Genomic DNA, 17,394 nt, shown 5'->3' with positions numbered 1-17,394 from the left:
ATTGGCGGTATCCAACAGATGATGTTCTGGGTCACCCTGGTCCACATTTTGGTCGATATCTGGAAAACGCCTTCACACCACTCCCTTTTAAAACTCTCATTAATACCTTCAATTTCATACCCCTATCGTACAAACTCATTCTAGAGTCACCCCGGGTCCACCTTTATGGCGATATCTCGAAAAGGCGTCCACCTATAGAACTAAGCCCCACGCCCTTTTAAAATACCCATTAACACCTTTCATTTGATACCCATATCGTACAAACATATTCTAAAGTCACCCCTAGTCCACCTTTATGGCGATATCTCTAAAAGGCGAACACCTATAGAACGAAGGCCCACTCCCTTTTAAAAATACTCATTAGCACCTTTCATTTGATACCCATATCGTACAAACGCATTCTAGAGTCACCCCTGACCCACCTTTATGGCGATATCTCGAAAAGGCGACCACCTATACAACAACCACCACTCCCTTTTAAAACCCTCATTAATACCTTTAATTTGATACCCATATCGTACAAACACATTCTAGAGTCACCACTGGCCCACCTTTATGGCGATATCTCGAAAAGGCGTCCACCTATAGAACTAAGCCCCACGCCCTTTTAAAATACCCATTAACACCTTTCATTTGATACCCATATCGTACAAACATATTCTAAAGTCACCCCTAGTCCACCTTTATGGCGATATCTCTAAAAGGCGAACACCTATAGAACGAAGGCCCACTCCCTTATAAAAATACTCATTAGCACCTTTCATTTGATACCCATATCGTACAAACAAAGTCTAGAGTCACCCCTGGTCCACCTTTATTGCGATACCTCGAAAAGGCGTCCACCTATAGAACTAAGGCCCACTCCCTTTTAAAATACTCATTAACTCCTTTCGTTTGATACCCATATTGCACAAACGAATTCTAGAGTCACCCCTGGTCCACCTTTATGGCGATATCTCGAAACGGCGTCCACCTATGGAACTAAGGATTACTCCCTTTTAAAATACTCATTAACACCTTTCATTTGATACCCATATCGTACAAACGCATTCTAGAGTCACCCCTGACCCACCTTTATGGCGATATCTCGAAAAGGCGACCACCTATACAACAACCACCACTCCCTTTTAAAACCCTCATTAATACCTTTAATTTGATACCCATATCGTACAAACACATTCTAGAGTCACCTCTGGTCCACCTTTATGGCGATATTTCGAAACGGCGTCCACCTATAGAACTAAGGCCCACTCCCTTTTAAAATACTAATTAACACCTTTCGTTTGATGCCCATATCGTACAAACAAATTCTAGGGCCACCCCTGCTCCACCTTTATGGCGATATCTCGAAACGGCGTCCAGCTATGGAACTAAGGATTACTCCCTTTTAAAATACTCATTAATACCTTTCTTTTGATATCCATATCGTACAAACAAATTCTAGAGTCACCCCTGGTCCACCTTTATGGCGATATTTCGAAACGGCGTCCACCTATAGAACTAAGGCCCACTCCCTTTTAAAATACTCATTAACACCTTTCGTTTGATGCCCATATTGTACAAACAAATTCTAGGGTCACCCCTGGTCCACCTTTATGGCGATATCTCGAAACGGCGTCCACCTATGGAACTAAGGATTACTCACTTTTAAAATACTCATTAACACCTTTCTTTTGATGCCCATATTGTACAAACAAATTCTAGGGTCACCCCCGGTCCACCTTTATGGCGATATCTCGAAACGGCGTCCACCTATGGAACTAAGGATTACTCCCTTTTAAAATACTCATTAACACCTTTCAGTTGATACCCATATCGTACAAACGCATTCTAAAGTCACCCCTGGCCCACCTTTATGGCGATATCTCGAAAAGGCGACCACCTATACAACAACCACCACTCCCTTTTAAAACCCTCATTAATACCTTTAATTTGATACCCATATCGTACAAACACATTCTAGAGTCACCACTGGCCCACCTTTATGGCGATATTTCGAAACGGCATCCACCTATAGAAGTAAGGCCCATTCCCTTTTAAAATACTCATTAACACCATTCGTTTGATGCCCATATTGTACAAACAAATTCTAGGGTCACCCCTGGTCCACCTTTGTGGCGATATCTCGAAACGGCGTCCACCTATGGAACTAAGGATTACTCCCTTTTAAAATACTCATTAACACCTTTCATTTGATACCCATATCGTACAAACGCATTCTAGAGTCAACCCTGATCCACATTTATGGCTATATCCCTAAATGGCGTCCACCTATAGAACTATGGCCCACTCCCTCATAAAATACTCTTTAATGCCTTTCATTTGATACACATGTCATACAAACACATTCCAGGGTTTCCCTCGGTTCATTTTCCTACATGGTTATTTTCCCTTATGTTGTCACCATAGCTCTCAACTGAGTATGTAATGTTCGGTTACACCCGAACTTAACCTTCCTTACTTGTTTTCTATAAAACTTGTAGTATTTGCCAAGAGAACGAAATTATTCTATAACGTAAGTCCTGGTTCCTTATTGGGGTTTTCCGTGTGGCCATCAAACAAACTCTGGTACCAATATGGACACAGCTTATCTGAGCTCTTTATTGACCAACCAGCTCTTTATTGGTCGCCAGAGCCTCGGCTGTTAATTAAACAGGTTTCGCCACGGGTAGGTGAGGTTGAAAACCGGGTTGCAGAAGCTACATATTGCGCTGGCAACCCATTGAGAGCGTTGCGCTACACCACCTCTTGAATCAATTTGGTATTTTAGTAGCCTCTTACGACAGGCGTACCTACCGCGGGTATATTCTAAGCCCTCTGACCTTATCGATACTTTTTGTTCGAAGGGGTTTCTCTAATGATCTGCATACATGCCTTCCTATGTAAGTAAAGTAAAAGTAAAACAAATTTAGTGTTACGACAAAAATACAACAATAAAATGCTTTTACTTTATACAAATATAAACAAAATCAAAAGCAACAATTTCACGTACATTCATAACATGAATGAGCTGACGTCGGCTTTGGTGCTACGCGTTAGAGCAACAATATTATGGGACAGTTGATGGCCCACAAAATAGCACAAAAACAAAAACACCAAAGTGGGCCACATACAAATATATGCCGTTATACACAAGTTTAAGTGCTAGTGAACTGCTTGGGCCTCTCATTATTGTCAGCTTATTGATTTTCTCCGTTATTTTGAATTTACGAACAACAAAGAACATAAAAGTTGGATAAAAATAAAAGTGAGAGTGAAGAACAAATAAAACTTGTGAATGGCATTTATGTATAAGGAGGAATGCATTTCCCGACAAGCAGGCTATATACATCATCGTTGCATACATATATATGTATGTAGGTTAGATGCTAGCATATATTCGGATGGTCAGGTAGACGGCGAATATGAGAATTAATAGTATTTGCCACAACACGAAAAGTAAGCTCACTGATAGTTTTCTAAATAAAAGAAGTACAAAGCACGAAGATGAGGAATGCGAGTGCAATAATATGATAAAGTGAAAACGGAAATACTTCAGATGAAGGTCGTTTCTTGCATTATGTGCATAGTGACAACGGATATTCTTAGGTGTGGGTGTTGATGGGTATATAAAGCGAGCAACTCAGACGGTTTGAATGAGTATGGAAATAGAGATAAACAATGCATATTATTCGATTATAAGTGGAACTACATACATACAAACATCATCATCTGGAACACAAAGACGAGATACCAGGCGGTATAGGTAAAGAGGCGTCACTCGATACTTTGTTATTGCCAAAGCAACCCTGTCATGTCGAATGTGATTCTCAAGGAAGTTTTGTTTATTTTTTTTTTAACTGAATCCTATATATTTATGCGGTAAAGTGACTGCATAATTACGATTTTTGGAAAGAGAATTAATTAATTAATTTAATACAATCAATAAAATAAACACAAATACTCCACGAAAATGTATAGAAGGCGTTTTTATAAATACATCTGACAAAAAAAACCAACGACTACCTTGAGAAAACATCGAGTAATTTGCTTTGGCAACAACAAAAGTATCGAGTGACGCCTCTCAACAAATATATACTCTTTGGTATTAGAGACTAAAGTGCTAATCCCACTCAGATAACAGGGACTAGAACATAGAGTTGGGAGAAATATTAGAAAGCTCAAAGTAGAAAAGGTGCCAGGGATTAAAAGATATATGAGACACCATAGAGTAGACCAATGGAATGACTAGATGCCAAAACCGAAGCTAGCACACTAAACTTGAAAACGGTCGCTGCAACCAGAGAATAAAGACTTGAAAACAGAGGGCGCAAAACAGGCACTAGAAACCAAAAATGAAATACCAGCTGAGTTTGGAGATCAGAAACTATGGATATCGGACATAAATTCAAGAGAGACCTCGTCTATTTGGGAATCAGAATTAGATATCGAATGGAGAATAACCCTTGAACTAAGTAGGCAAATGTAAAGTTAACATCTCTCTCGACGAACAAAAATCACGGCTTACAATTCGCTCATCATATCTATCCTAATGTATGGCTCTGAATCATGGACGGTGTCTAGAGAAGATGAAATGGCTCTTGCGTTGTTCGGCCGAAAAGTTCTCCGAAATATTTATGGTCTTGTCCGAAATGCCAACGCCGAGTTTTGAGGAAGGTGTGCTGTCGAGCTTTATGCGCTTTAAGCAGATATAAAGAAAGTGCAGCGTATTAAAGCTCAAAAGCTTCGGTGGTTTGGACATTTTATGCGAATAGACGAAGACACTCTGGCCCAGAAAGAATTTCATCAACACCACCTTATAGAATCGGAGAAAGGGGGATACCTCCATTGAGTTGTGAGAGGCAGGTGGAGGCAGAGATGCCCCCTCTTGGGGTAACACCACTAAACAGGAATACCTGACGTGACTTGTTACGAAACGACTAAAGTCGCTTAGATGCTTTGGTTGCATTTACGGCTGCGAGTACTACGGTGGAAGCTTAAGGCTGTACGCAAAGCTACGTTTAGGGCAGCGAGTATTGGGGTTAGGCGAATGCCTGCGGACAAGGCGACTATGGTTATTGCAACGTTTGAGATAACGGTAATAGTTACTTTTATCTTTACCTCAACGGTCATGATTAAATGCCTAGTATTGTTATAGTGAATCATTAAGCTAACTTCGACTAAGATTTACGTATACGGTTTGGGTTGCAGTTACGTCTAAGACTACGTTTATAATAACAGTCACGCCTACGGTCATGGTTAACGTTACAGTTATAGTTTCGGTCACGGGTGGGGTTATAGCAGCTGATACATTTATGGTTACGATTACGGCTACGGTTGCGCCTATAATAACAGTTACGATTATAAAAAAATTTAGTATTTATTTTACTATTTCTTTTTAGCGACGAGGACTTTACCTGTATTAGCCTCGAGCTACAGGGTCAAACAATCTAATCTGGCTGATATCCGCATATCTCCCGCACGACCGCCCAACTTCTGTGCACGACCGGCTCTGCAAAGCGGTACGGGAGGCCCACAGTAAAGGGTTCCCGATAATAATTGGGGCTGATGCCAATGCACATCACACTGCTTGGGGCTCTACCGATATTAACAGTAGGGGTGAGTCTCTTTTTGATTCTATTATAAGTAACAATCTAAGTATATGCAACTCTGGAGACAAACCAACTTTCATCACCTCAAACAGGAGGAAGGTTCTAGATTTAACTCTAATTTCTGAGGCATTCTCTGACCTTGTCAAAAATTGGAGAGTTTCCAACGAAAACTCCTACTCTGATCATATGTATATCACTTTCACTCTGCTCTTGCGTACACCGCCTAGGGTGGCTTACAAGAATAGGAGACGTACCGACTGGAACCTTTATAAAAAAGTCCTATCCTCTACTCTCCTAAAGAACGCTTCTCACGGTAGGCCGAGCCTACCGCTAACAACTGATGAAGCACCTCCTTTAGACACAACATTTGCTTCTCTCGGTGAGCTAGACTCATCGTCAAAAATAGAAGAAGCAGTAGATCTTATCACCAAATCTTGTAACGCTGCCTTCACAGTAGCCTGCCCGGAGATTAAGGTGAGGGGTAAAAAGAAACCCTATTGGTGGAACCAAGAAATCTCCGAGCAGAGGAAAAACAGCAGAAAACTCTTTAACGAGGCTAAGCGCACGGGAATCTGGTCCCATTATAGGGATGCCTTAAAATCTTTTAAGAAGGTTATCCAGAAGGCCAAAAGGGACTCCTGGAAGAACTTCACCAATGACATCGAAGAAGTCTCAGGAGCCAATCGCCTACGAAAGGTCCTCTCCAAAAACCCCATACCTCCAAGCTGCATTCGCACAACGAGCGGAGAATGGGCCACTTCTAGTACGGAAATTCAGGAAACCCTGATCAGCACTCACTTTCCAGGCTGCAGATCTCAACCATACATCTTAAACACGCAATCTAACCCAGGGCCATTTCAACCCCTGGACCACAGTGTAAGCGAAAAAGGAGTTATCTGGGCAATCAAGTCCTTTAAACCCTTCAAATCTCCGGGAACGGATGGAATATTTCCCACTGAATTGCAAGCTGCAAGCGATCTTATAAGCCCGCTGCTAGCTAAAATCTACAAGGCTTGCCTCAATCTGGTCTATATCCACACGGAAAGGACCAAGGCAAAGGTAGTCTTCATACCCAAAGGAGGCAGGATATCGGGCAACAGTCCAAAGGATTTCAGACCAATAAGTCTGACCTCCTTCCTCCTAAAAGTTCTAGAACGATTGCTGGACGCCTACATTAGACGATCGGCAAATAAGGCACTAATCTCCAACAACCAACACGCCTACTCTAAGGGTAAATCCATAGAGACAGCTCTACATGCTATCACTACTAAGATAGAGAAGGGTCTTGCCTTTAAAGAATTTACGCTGGATATCTTTCTCGACATAGAAGGAGCCTTCAACAACGTTCTCCCAGCAGCGGTCACAAAATCTCTACGTTCACTAGGGGTGGAAGAGCCTCTTGGGAAATTCGTCGAACTCCTTCTAAACAAGAGAATCATTACCTCTGAGCTGGGAAGCTCATCGTTAATAAGGTATACCAACAGAGGAACCACCCAGGGGGGCGTTCTTTCTCCTCTAATATGGAACCTGAAGGTGAACGCTCTTTTATCTATACTACAGCCCACCGGATGCCAAGTCATTGCATATGCCGACGACATAGCCTTGACAGTTACCGGAAAACACCTTCCGGTGCTTGGCGAACTCTTGCAAAATGCTCTTAATCTAACAAACACTTGGTCTATGGAATGCGGACTCAGCATCAGCAGTGAAAAAACTGAGATGGTGCTTTTTACCCGCAAACGCAGTATACCGGAATTTACCCTTCCGTCCCTAAACGGGAAGAAAATCCAACTCTCTACCGAGGTTAAATATCTCGGAGTTATTCTAGACAGGAAGCTTGACTGGAAGCGAAATGTGGAGGAACGATCCAGGAAAGCCACAATGGCTCTCTACGCTTGTAAGTCGGCAATCGGAAAAAGGTGGGGTCTCCACACATAGTCCATTGGATCTATATGGCAGTGGTGAGACCCATACTCTTCTACGCCGTCACCGTATGGTAGACGGCACTCGATATCGAATCTAACAAGAGTAAAGTAACGAGAGTGCAGAGGATGGCGGCAATGCTCACCAGCGGTGCCCTTCCCTCCACTCCCACCAAAGCTCTTGAAACCATATTATTCCTTCTCCCAACTGATCTTTATGGTAGATACTGTGCGTCCTGCAACGCGACAAGGCTCAACGCTATCGAAACATGGAGGGACTGCAGGTTTGGTCACACCCGGATCCTGAAGCAAGTCCCCGAAACCTTCTTGAAATTGGACCATACAACATCGACCCCTTGTTGGGACAACAAATTTTCCACAAGAATCCCAGAGAGGAACGAGTGGGCAAACGGCGTGGAGCCGGGATCACACGAAATCTCCGTTTTTACAGATGGCTCTAAACTAAACAACAGAGTCGGCAGCGGAATATTCTCGGAGAAGTTCAATCTAAGCGAGAGCTTTCGCCTACCCGATCACTGCAGTGTTTTTCAGGCTGAACTCATAGCTATTTGGGAGGCAGCCCGCTATCTTGCTAACCTGCAGGTAACCAATTCTATTTCAATTTTCTCTGACAGCCAAGCTACCATAAAATCCCTGCAATGCAGTAACACCTCGTCACTAGTCACTAGGCATTAAAGTGCAGAGAAACCCTCAACAAACTAGCTGAAGATTGCAACCTAAGCATAATATGGGTTCCTGGCCACTGTCACATCACAGGAAACTGCGCCGCGGATGAGCTAGCTAGGGAAGGCACCAACTTGCAAACAATAACCTCCGCTGGTTGGGCCAGCCCTCCTCTAAACACTTGCAAATACCACCTGCGATCTCTTTTCACGGATGAGGCAAACGCCAGGTGGGCGAGGGAACCTCTGGCCTAAGCTGGATGAAAAGAGATCGCGATCGGTGATATTGTTAAACCGTATCTCTATAAGCCCATTAGTGGGCCTTCTTACAGGTCACTGTCTCATGGGCACTCACGGTGCCTATATGGGCCTGCATACAAATGACTTCTGCCGCAGCTGTAGGGACGAGGAGGAGATAGAAAGCGTTGAGCACTATCTGTACCACTGTCCCGCACTGTCAAAACCCAGGCACCAATGCCTCCACAGACACTCTTTTGGGTGCCTTGCGGAGCTTGAATCTATAAACCCAAACGACATCTTGCGTTTCATTAGGCAAACGCGCTGGTTTAGCCTCACTGGGGTCTAAACTTTCTTCTTCTTCGAAGGTAGGGTAACAGGAAATGGGGGCCCCCCTGTGTGGTAGCACAACGGGCCCCAACGGCCTACGTGGGTCTCCGCTCGGGTAGCGGAGGCAGCCACTCTAACCTAACCTAACCTAACTTACGATTATAGTTGCAGGTTCCATACCGTTACAATAGCTCACACTGTTAAGAGTCGGCACTGTTACGGGTTTGGTTACAGTTAGGGTTACGGTAATGCATACGGTTATCAAATTGTACAATTAGTGGAGCTTGTAAATTCATTTTTGTTGTGTATACATCTTCGCTCACGGTAGGGGCGATCCTGAATATACTTAAGCGTAAGGAAAGAAAAGGAAAGGAATGGGAAAGGAAAAGAAAGGAAAGGAATAGAAAAGGAAAAGAAAGGAAAGTAATGGAAGGGAAAGGAAAGCAAAGGAAAGAAAAACAGGAAAGTATAGGAAAAGTGAGGAAAAGAAACGAAAGGACAGGAAGGGAAAAAGGAAAGCAAAGTAAAGGAAATATTGGAAGTCAAAACCAAAGCCTGAACCAAACCGATTGTAATCAATTTGTTATCGGTTTGTTTTGAAAAAGTATAGTTGAGTTAGCGATTTGTATCGCAGTATTATAAACTTTCATTCGATTACACAGAATATCAATATTTTATCAACGAATAACCGGTTTGTTATCGATTATTTATTATTGTCGAATGTTTATCAGAAATTATATCAGTATGCTATCGAAAATTTATTGATTTATTAACAGATTGTTTTTTATCGCGGTGTAATCGATATTGTATCAAAAAGTTATCGATTTGTTATCGAAAAATTGTTTATCGGAACTTTTCTATAAATTATTGAAAATATTGTCAAATTGTCGAAAAGTTGTCGATTACTTATCAGTAAATTATCGATGTGTTATTAAAAAATTATCGGTTTGTTATTGATGTGTTAACGAATTGTTAACTTCGTATTATCGATTTGTTACCGAAGAGATATCAATGCTCAATCAAGGGAAATCGGTTGTTTATCGAAAACTTGTCGATTTTTTATCGGAGTGTTTCCAAACTTATACCGATAGAACTTCCATAAAATCGATGACAAAACTGTAAAAAGCCGTTGACTCGAAGATAGCCATATAACTCGACGATAATTTTGCTTTCAATAATACCTTATGTTAGATTGAAGTAGCTGCCCGAGGGCACACTTAGGCCAGTGATATTAGGTCCGTTGTGATACCACGAAAAGACACTATAACCTTTCCTCTGCGAACCATTTTGAGGACCTGATATAGGCTACGTCACGCTCCACAACCTGGCTCAGATTATCTAGAAATATAGCACCCAGGAAACACTGCACTGCGTCATTTGGTGCCGGGCAGTTGTAGATGAGTGAAACCACCGTTTCCTCCTCTTCATACTCTTTACAACTCCTGCAGCATCGACGATATGGCGCTCTTAACCTTTCTGTATGTCTACCTATAAGGAGATACCCAGTTAGTGTCCCTACAACTGTGGAAATAGTGTCCCTACTTAGGTTGTACACGTGAAGGCATAGTTTGGGATGCCATTTTGGCCAGGTTTCCTTCAATTACCGAAACCCCGTCGCTTGTAGCCATCCTTCGTCGGCTTGACGGTGGACTTGCTCTTTAAGCATTAGCTTGCATGTGACTAGGGCATACCTAAGCTTTCTTGGCTAGGAAGAATCTGCCTGGTTGTACGCTGCTTAGCGAGTTCATCTGCAATGCAATTTTCCTCGATGTCCCTATGTCCCAGGACCCATGTTAGCTGTACACGGTTCTGTGGGATCATCTCTTGAAGAGATCGGCGACAGTTTAGTGTTAGTTCAGAAATTTCGCTCGCAACTGTTTGATTTCTCCCAGCAGGGTATGTACATTAGGGTGGGCCGATTTATTAACCGATATTGCGCCATCGACTCTTCTATTGGATTTGGGCTCAGGAAAAAAGAGTTCCACTACGCATGGTGGAAAGCCACACAAAAAACAACATACTTCAAAAAATTAGAGGGAGTATGCAGACTATCGATGCTTAGCATTACGCGAGCCCTGAAAACAATCCCGATGGCTGCACTGTATACCATTCTGCACATTCCGCCTGTACACCTGGTAGCAAAAAACATAGCATTAACAACCGCAACCAGGCTCGGTGCCTCGAGGCAGCTTGAGCGCCGACCATATGGTCATAGTAGTATAGCGTCATCAATCGCAATACGAACAGACTACTTGATTCCCTATCTGCGCTTCGAGGGAGATCTTAAGGCCACAACAGAGGTGGATGGTTGGCGCAAGGGTGCGCAAATGGCGGACGAGGCGATACATGTGTACACCGATGGTTCCAAAGTAGTGGAAGGAGTAGGGTCTGCGGTATACTGTGCTGATCCGGAAATAAGCAGATCCTACAGGCTGCCGGATTACTGAAGCGTTTTCCAAGCGGAAATATTAGCCGTAACCAAAGCAGTAGAAACCCTGGAAGAGAATAGCTTAAGCTGCAACCGTGTTAACTTTTATATTGACAGACAAGCAGCAATTAAGGCAATAATCTCGCATAGCACAGAATCTAAATGCGTGTTAGAGTGTAAGCAGTCTCTGGAGAGAATCGGGACAGGGAGAAGCATACATCTATATTGGGTCCCATGACATATGGGAATAGATGGGAATGAAACAGCGGACGAACTAGCTAAAAAAGGCGCATCCCATGAAGCTTGCTCCCAATTAGAGTGGGCGGGATTAAGCGAAGGCGAGAGGTGCACATGATCAACCAAGCCGGAAAGGCGTGGGTTCAAGCACGGGGCTGCAAAGTGTCGAAGATTATGTGTCGGTCGTACAACCTTAGACTAACAAAGTTGCTTCTATCATTAAAAAGAGAGGACTGTAGACTCTTGACGGGTACTCTGACTGGACACTGACTTCTGGCGTCACATGCCTTTAATTGGGTATGGTCAGTGATAGCAGATGTAGGAAGTTCGGGTTGGAGGAGGAAACGATCGAGCACGTTCTGTGCTCGTGCCCTGCACTTGCCAGGCTAAGACTCCAGCTATTAGGGGTGATACAGCTGTCAGATCTAGAAGCAGCAAGTGGCTTAAGTCCTAGGAAGCTTCTAGTATTTGCCAAGAGGACGGAGTTATTTTATAACAAACACCTGGTAACACTACGGACTCAATCAGTCTATGTGAGGTCCTCATGGACCGGCCAGTTCAAGCTAACCTAACCTAACGCATACCCAAAAAAATAATTTTCGAGCTTGCGAAATTTCATTTGTTTGACCTTTTTCGACTTCGATTTTTAAGGTTTTTTTCATGACCTAATAAAAAAATTTTCATTTGATTGTAAAATTTTCATGTATACCCTGTCCGACTCAAAAATGTCCGCTAAAAACGTTGGCGATAACTGTTTTTTGAAAAAAAAAAAAATATTTTCGGGAGTGTTTTGGTCGAAAAATTTACCCTTTCTCTATTTTTGTAAGGGTTTATCATCTTTTTGTTTAGAGGATATTTTTGGGTCGGACAGGGTATACATGAAAATTTTACAATCAAATGAAAATTTTTTTAGTAGGTCATGAAAAAAACCTTAAACATCACAGTCAAAAAAAGGCAAAAAAAATGAAATTTCGCGGGCTCGAAAATTATTTTCTTGGGTATGCGGAGTGGAACTTTTTTCCTGAGCCCAAATCCTATCGAAAAATCGATGGCGCGATATCAGATAACTTTCGTCCATACAAATCGACCCACCCTAATCTACATATATCTTGTCGAGTGCACTATTATATCCAAACACATCAAAAGAGTTCAGAGTGACGTTCACAAAATTTATCTGACTTTTCGTTGCAATGACGCTGCAAACTTTCAGCGCTCCGTGTCTGGTGGTGTGGTGGAATTTTATTGCTGAATGGTTTATTCTGCCACAAAGCTGCAATTTTTTTAATGTGTATATGTATATATTTATATATATAATCTTCTTTTTGGATGCCAATTGAAATAGCGTCGGCAACGGAAATAATGTTTAAGCAGATCAGAGATAAACTGGGTCACTGGCACTGTTACTCGTATACAGAAAGAGCTTAACATACAATTAGGCGTATATACTTATTACTGTATCCAGTACATATACAGCATACATGTGTAAAGAAACAGTGCCAAATTTTCGTATGTAGTCACATTAATATGTATGTATATATGTATAATTTTAGCATTATTACAAATCCTACTCTAGGATGAAGCAAAATTTTATTTTCTTCTATTTTGAGCGCCTTAAAATATGCATCATTTTTTCTGTCTTGTGTTCGTTCTATTGATTGTGCCAACTTTGTACTTAAAACCCAATGGATATGAAGTCTAATTCATTACAATAAACTGGGTCGTTGGCATTTTATATTTGGCATGTCCATTTATATCTACGACTTGTCGTTACTGACTGACATTCTGACTGACAGTAATGATACACAAGGGGTCAAATAATTCCGAATTGTTCATTATCAGTATCACTGCATGCCATTGCTAATATGCTCTTGTGCCTATTTAAAGTAAAGTAAAGTATATTTTACACCGAACTAAACCTTCTATCATGTAAGTACCATTCTCTTCGATACTACCGTCAAGTACTTGGATACCTTCCAATCCTCTGTTGGTATATTCGGGTCCTGACTCTGCAGAAGGCGCATCGTATCCTCCGAATTCATCACGCATGGTATACATACTTTGAGCTGATAAACTTCCTTTCTATAGATATCAGTCCATCAGTAACCGTTTACTAGAAAATATTGCTACTATCAACCAGCGCCACTGTAATTGACTGCTTAACCACATCACTCATCCTACCGGAAGCAGCAGGAGTATTAGTGTTACCTCCTTTTGGACCCTCCGAGAAAGCCGGCTGGATTATCTCCTACTTTCACATCCGCCGTTTGCAAATCATCACTTCCTCCATCTGAATTTTGGCTTTCGAAGTTGCTGCTACCTCTCTATTGGGGCTCATATATCCTACAGGTTTGTACCCACTTATCTTGTATATGCGGCTGGCCTGCATCACTACCCTACCTACCCTACTCTACCTCTTGAAAACATGCTTGTCACCTTCAGCAGAACGTTGTCTCTTCATTCCGCCACTCAAAGTTCTTTCTCGCACCGAAACTTGTGAACTGCCTTCTACATATTTCTATCGCCTGATGAGCCCATACCAAGCGCTTTCTCTCGAGGTCTGTTGAGTCGACTAATGCTCTCAAGCGCTGGACAATTTATAGTGCTTTAGGGTACTGTAAGAGAGCCGTCTGACTCCCTTTGCTCCGTAATCTTCTGCACTCTATTTTTCCGTTTGGATACACCTTCTGTTCCATCGCGGAGCTTCGTCACTCTGCACTACTTTCTCTCCTCTAGGCTGATGCATCGCTTATAGCGCTTTTGCTTTTCTTCTCCCGTTCTCCCTCTCTAATTCCCAATTACCATAACATCTTGAGTTATTCATCTTAATCGTTCGACTACCTGCCCAGCAAAGCGGACTTAGAGATCTAATATTAAATATGTATGCGGAAAAACAGCAGTGGACTTACTGTGGTGAGGCCAATGCTACTTTCCGAAGCGGGCCGCTATCGGGAAGGGTCTCCATTGCAACATAGTCGGCGCCACATAGTCGGGTGCTATGGAGTTTGGCTAAACCCTCACACCATCGACAAGGTGTCTACCCTAGTGAGGGCATTCATAACCAAGCTTCGAAGTAATTGTGTAAGGATGCAGGTTATCCGGTAGGTCAGCATGGAAAAAATCTCGTTTTTAGGCTTCTCTCCACTGACTAATTCTGATATCCAGAATTCTGTCTTAGATTCTCAGGGGTATCAATAAATGTCTTATCCAATGCTAACTTTGAGTGCAGACGCATTTTGAACTTCGCGTTAGGGTCAGACTATCTTATCTTGACAGATTTTACAGTCTGCTATGCATTACTTCAAACTCCATTAGCTACTATCCATTTTGACAACAGACATTGTTAGAGCTATAAGACAAAATACAGTTATGCGAAGCTCCTCTTTGACTGGGCTTTCTTATCAATATTAGTTTGTAATAACTCTTTTTCCAGGTGAAGAAGAAGTGAAACAGAACTCTACATCAAAATGAACGATGAACCATATTTTTTGGCTCATTGACTCATCTTCAATGCTGAAAATACTCCAGCAGGAAGTTAAATTTTTGTAGTTTTTTCCGTCCCATTGCGTACGCTGCATATTTCTACTGTCATAAAATAAATAAATAAACGTAAGGCGAGCTTCTCTTCCAATTTGCGTAGTGCTCCTTTTAGTTTTTCCTACAAATTGTCGGGACGGGACCTACTTGTTTTATGCCGACCCAGTTAGTTTTCACTCAGAAGCTTTTCATGACAGAAATAAACTCGGAGTTGTTGCCAAATACTGCCAAGGGGCCACCCCCTTAGAAAAATTTTCTTCTAATTGAAAAAACTTGTTTCTAACACTTTGATGTTGCTTTGCCCGGGGCGTGAACCCAGGATCTTCGGCGTGGTAGGCGGAGCACGGTACCATTACACCACGACCGCTGTCCGCTTTGCCTATTATATTCTCATTACATTGATTCTTGAGACGCTGTTTTTGTTGTTTGTCTACTTCTACGTTCTAATTCAAAAGTTTAGTTTTGTTGTAATTCAAAGGTCATTGCATTAAATTCCAAAGCGCATACCATTAAGCCGATCAACACAAGCCACCCAACTCTAGCCTTCCCTTGGTATGCCGACATATATGTAGTGTGAGTATGTAAGCAGCATAGCTCCCCGGTTAAACGAGAACGACGCTATTAAAAAAAGACAAAAATGGCTTGAATATGAGTACTAGTGACGCCAAACTGTGCTTCGTATTACGGCCGTCATACCCAGTCCGCGACTGCCCACCCAAGAAATGTAGTAAATACACTTGGCGGATGTGTTGCTTTTCTTTCTGCTTCTTTTTCAGCTTCTACTGCCCGAGCGACGGTGCTCAAATACGCACATAGTACTTATTCGGCACGCCTCTATTTTCAGTACATATCTACAATGGAAGTACTTATTTATATAAGTACTTCGGCTCGAGAATTCATTTACAAGCTAGCAAAACCATTCAATATTTTTCACAGCTTAGGAAGCTCTATGAGTGCGTTGGCATTTTAGTTCTGTATCTAAAAACGGTTCGCATAATATTTAACATAGTTTTATACCATTTGTTCAAATCGCTTGATCTTTTAGGTGCAGGTACATAGTTACATACATACATAGCCACTCTATATACAGGGTCCATCAGAAATAGTTTGAATATGTCTTCGCATAAGATATTGGCCAAACAACTCTAAGTAAGATTTAACGATGATATGTACGAGACATAAACATAGTGCAGCGAATTAAAACGCAGCGGCTGCGCTGGCTAGGCCATGTTCTGCGAATGAAAGATGACGCTCCGGCCAAGAAAGTGTTCCTATCGGAACCCGGCTATGGAAGCTAAGGTAGAGGGCGGCCTCCACTCCGTTGGAAAGACCAGGTGGAAAAGGATTTAAACTCCCTGGTTTGACCAACTGGCGCCGGTTGGCAGAGAGAATGAGCGACTGGCGCGCTTTGTTGAACGGCCATAACCGTTTAAACGGTTAAGCGCCAATTAAGTAAGTAAGTAACTGTGAGTATCATTATCAGTGAAATTACCAACAAAGCAACCTCTGCCAGACTGAAGTTTTTGGTATGCACCGCTGTTGGAGCAGTGGCGCAACAGCGCAATGAACTGAACTGACACCCATAAGTACGCTCACTGCAGACTGATTTGGTTCGGGAAGTAAGCTAATTTATTTCCTATCTAAATGTGGCCATAAGAACCTCGATACATCGTAATCATTCCGATTGATCCACAGCAAGTTCGTTCTCCTATCCTCATATTACTTGGTTGTCCTCTGGCGATACCCCAAGCGGTGTTCGTACGGAGTGGTCTGCGTCGCTCATAACTATTTCGGAAACTTGCCTGGGCATCTAATTTGTAAATTCATTCCTTTCAATATCGCTGTGACTCGGTACCCAGAAAAGGAGGCATTTAGGTCCTTTATAGACACCGTGAAGCTCGAGGCCTCTGCACGTTATCCGATTTCAGCACGTTGGATTCTAATGTTTTAAAGGCGATCTGGCTGTTGGCAAGGATCGTTAAATTGATCCCCGATACCGTATAACCATGCAGCAGTGTGACTTCTCTTTCTATGTGGCACGGGTCTCAATCTGTAAACTACTGCGTGAGCCAGGAAGTTGGTACGATTGATTTATCTTCAGATGCTTTAAATAGATTTTAGAACCAGTTCTCTTTTCCATTTTAGAGCCGTATGTATAGATTCTTATACCTTACCACTGTCTAGGCCATCCTCCCATTCCTCCTTTGAAGGATATGTTATGTGTGCTGCACCTGGAAGTCAAGCACCAGAGAGATATGGCCGGTGTCGAACATTCGGTCAGTTAGGTTATGTCATATTATATCGTCGCGCGTCCGTTTTCGATTGATTTGCACATATTGGATTCTCTAAGTCATAGAGCCACTTCCGCGGCAAATCCCTGCACGAAAATTTGTACAGTCATCGAGTGAAAAATAACGTTTAACTCTTCGTGA

General features: G+C 42.3%; 1 protein-coding gene across 16 annotated transcripts in view; it reads left to right on the top strand.

Annotated features, from left to right (window-relative positions):
- LOC137249632 (probable protein phosphatase DDB_G0282105) overlaps nt 1-17,394 on the top strand; it is a 237,613-nt gene that overhangs the window by 42,248 nt on the left and 177,971 nt on the right. Inside the window, exon 3 of one of the 16 annotated variants that reach the window (XM_067781327.1) lies at nt 5,382-5,598. The exons of the other annotated variants lie outside the window; for them this stretch is intronic. The gene's annotated coding sequence lies outside the window, so the exon portion shown is untranslated. The remainder of the gene's footprint in view (nt 1-5,381; nt 5,599-17,394) is intronic. 16 annotated transcript variants of the gene reach the window in all.

Source organism: Eurosta solidaginis, chromosome 4 (genome assembly GCF_040869045.1).
Source record: "Eurosta solidaginis isolate ZX-2024a chromosome 4, ASM4086904v1, whole genome shotgun sequence".
NCBI classification, from domain to species: domain Eukaryota; kingdom Metazoa; phylum Arthropoda; class Insecta; order Diptera; family Tephritidae; genus Eurosta; species Eurosta solidaginis.
Note: the sequence above shows the minus strand (reverse complement) of the source record. Positions and strands in the feature narration are given on the sequence as shown.